At 37.3% G+C, this 3,317-nt stretch overlaps 1 non-coding gene across 1 annotated transcript; it reads left to right on the top strand.

Moving 5' to 3' along the window:
- The first annotated feature begins 2,992 nt into the window (after positions 1 to 2,992).
- TRNAS-AGA (transfer RNA serine (anticodon AGA)) lies at positions 2,993 to 3,075 on the top strand. Its single transcript has one exon. It is a non-coding gene; the product is annotated as a tRNA-Ser (tRNA).
- Positions 3,076 to 3,317: the final 242 nt, after the last annotated feature.

Here is a 3,317-nt window from a genome sequence, read left to right as displayed (position 1 = left end):
AGAAGAAAAGGAAATAAAAGGAATCCAAATCGGAAAAGAAGAAGTAAAGCTGTCACTGTTTGCAGATGACATGATACTATACATAGAGAATCCTAAAGATGCTACCAGAAAACTACTAGAGCTAATCAATGAATTTGGTAAAGTAGCAGGATACAAAATTAATGCACAGAAATCTCTGGCATTCCTATATACTAATGATGAAAAATCTGAAAGTGAAATCAAGAAAACACTCCCATTTACCATTGCAACAAAAAGAATAAAATATCTAGGAATAAACCTACCTAAGGAGACAAAAGACCTGTATGCAGAAAATTATAAGACACTGATGAAAGAAATTAAAGATGATACAAACAGATGGAGAGATATACCATGTTCTTGGATTGGAAGAATCAACATTGTGAAAATGACTCTACTTCCCAAAGCAATCTATAGATTCAATGCAATCCCTATCAAACTACCACTGGCATTTTTCACAGAACTAGAACAAAAAATTTCACAATTTGTATGGAAACACAAAAGACCCCATATAGCCAAAGCAATCTTGAGAATGAAAAACGGAGCTGGAGGAAGCAGGCTCCCTAACTTCAGACTATACTACAAAGCTACAGTAATCAAGACAGTATGGTACTGGCACAAAAACAGAAATATAGCTCAATGTGCTTATTGGCCATTTGTATATCTTTGATAAAGGAGGCAGGAATGTATAGTGGAGAAAGGACAGCCTCTTCAATAAATGGTGCTGGGAAAACTGGACAGGTACATGTAAAAGTATGAGATTAGATCACTCCCTAACACTATACACAAAAATAAGCTCAAAATGGATTAAAGACCTAAATGTAAGGCCAGAAACTATCAAACTCTAGAGGAAAACATAGGCAGAACACTCTATGACATAAATCAAAGCAAGATCCTTTTTGACCCACTTCCCAGAGAAATGGAAACAAAAACAAAAATAAACAAATGGGACCTAATTAAACGTAAAAGCTTTTGCACAGCAAAGGAAACCATAAACAAGACCAAAAGACAACCCTCAGAATGGGACAAAATATTTGCAAATGAAGCAACTGACAAAGGATTCATCTCCAAAATTTATAAGCAGCCCATGCAGCTCAGTAACAAAAAAACAAACAACCCAATCCAAAAATGGGCAGAAGACCTAAATAGACATTTCTCCAAAGAAGATATACAGACTTCCAACAAAAACATGAAAGAATGCTCAACATCATTAATCATTAGAGAAATGCAAATCAAAACTACAATGAGATATCGTCTCACACCAGTCAGAATGGCCATCACCAAAAAATCTAGAAACAATAAATGCTGGAGAGGGTTTGGAGAAAAGGGAACACTCTTGCACTGCTGGTGGGAATGTGAATGGGTACAGCCACTATGGAGAACAGTATGGAGGTTCCTTAAAATACTACAAATAGAACTACCATATGACCCAGCAATCCCACTACTAGGCATATACCCTGAGAAAACCATAATTCAAAGAGTCATGTACCAAAATGTTCATTGTAGCTCTATTTACAATAGCCAGGAGATGGAAACAACCTAAGTGTCCATCATCAGATGAATGGATAAAGAAGATGTGGCACATATATAAAATGGAATATTACTCAGCCATAAAAAGAAATGAAATTGAGCTCTTTGTAATGAGGTGGATTGACCTAGAGTCGGTCATACAGAGTGAAGTAAGTCAGAAAGAGAAAGACAAATACCGTATGCTAACACATATATATATGGAATTTAAGAAAAAAATGCCATGAAGAACCTAGGGGTAAGACAGGAATAAAGACACAGACCTACTAGAGAATGGACTTGAGGATATTTCGAAGGGGAAGGGTAAGCTGTGACAAAGCGAGAGAGTGGCATGGACATACATACACTACCAAATGTAAAATAGATAGCTAGTGGGAAGCAGCCGCATAGCACAGGGAGATCAGCTCGGTGCTTTGTGACCACCTAGAGGAGTGGGATAGGGAGCGTGGGAGGGAGGGAGACACAAGAGGGAAGAGAGATGGGAACATATGTATATGTATAACTGATTCACTTTTTTATAAAGCAGAAACTAGCACACCACTGTAAAGCAATTATACTCCAATAAAGAGGTAAAAAAAAAATGGGCAAAGAACATGAGTAGACATTTCTCCAAGAAAGATATACAAATGGCCAATAAGCACATGAAAAAAAAAATGCTGTGATTAGTCATCTGGGAAATGCAAATGAAAACCACAATGAGATACTACTTCACACCTTCTAGGATGGTTTGAATGAAAATGACATATAATAGCAAGTGTTGGGGAAGAATGGAGAATTCAGAACCGTCATACACTGCTGGTGGAAAGGAAAATCACGCGTCCACGTTGGAAAACAGTCTAGAAGTTCCTGGAACAATTAAACATAGCTTTACAATGTGACCCAGCAATTCCACTCCTAGGTGTATAAACCAGAAAAAGGAAAATATATAAATAAGTGATAATGATAATAAAACTCAAGTTATTTTGAAGTATGTACAGTGAAAACTAAAATCTCTCTCCAGTCTATGTGCTCAGCTATTTAATTTCTATCCACAGTAGCAAACTGAAACCAGGTCTCATATAATCTTCCAGAGTTAAAATATATGCATGTACTTAAGCTCTATTTTTTTTAAAATCATTGCTGTTACATATAATTCTTAAGTGAATGTTAACGTTTGTTCCTGTTTGCGGGGGATATCTCATGAATCTCCACCAGAGGCTGGCAGAACAGAAGCTGATCTCATTCCAACAATCCATCAAATAAAGAGTCCTTCCAGTTCTGAGGATAACGTGTTACTTGGCAATATGGTTACAACAGCATGATAGTCACCCAAATGACACCAAAGAATAGGAAACACTGACTGCAAATACTCTTTCTGATACATGATTCAGTCTTTCTGGTATGTGATTTGCTTTTATGAGACCTAAGTTTCAGCACAGCTGTTTACTTTTATAAGGAACCACCTTGTTGTGTAGTCGTGGCCGAGTGGTTAAGGCAATGGACTAGAAATCCATTGGGGTTTCCCCGCGCAGGTTCTAAATCCTGCCGACTACGTGGTAGTTAACTGAGTTAGTTCCTTAAGGCTGTACATTTTGACAAATCCTGGAGTTGCTAGTCCAAAGACAAAACATGAATTCTAACCAAGATGCAGGTGGTTACTAAACTTGCCAGTTCATGATCCTGCAATTAATTTACCCATGATGGGGATCCATCGTGCTGGCCAGAAAAAAGAAGTCATAATTATTGTATTTTCCAGTAGGTTTGACCTGTATCCTAATATATTTTCTTTCCTCCCA

Source organism: Lipotes vexillifer, unplaced genomic scaffold (assembly GCF_000442215.2).
Source record: "Lipotes vexillifer unplaced genomic scaffold, Lipotes_vexillifer_v1.1 scaffold657, whole genome shotgun sequence".
Taxonomy (NCBI): domain Eukaryota; kingdom Metazoa; phylum Chordata; class Mammalia; order Artiodactyla; family Lipotidae; genus Lipotes; species Lipotes vexillifer.
The sequence above is the reverse complement of the archived record's forward strand: the minus strand, read 5'-3'. Positions and strand labels throughout refer to the sequence as shown.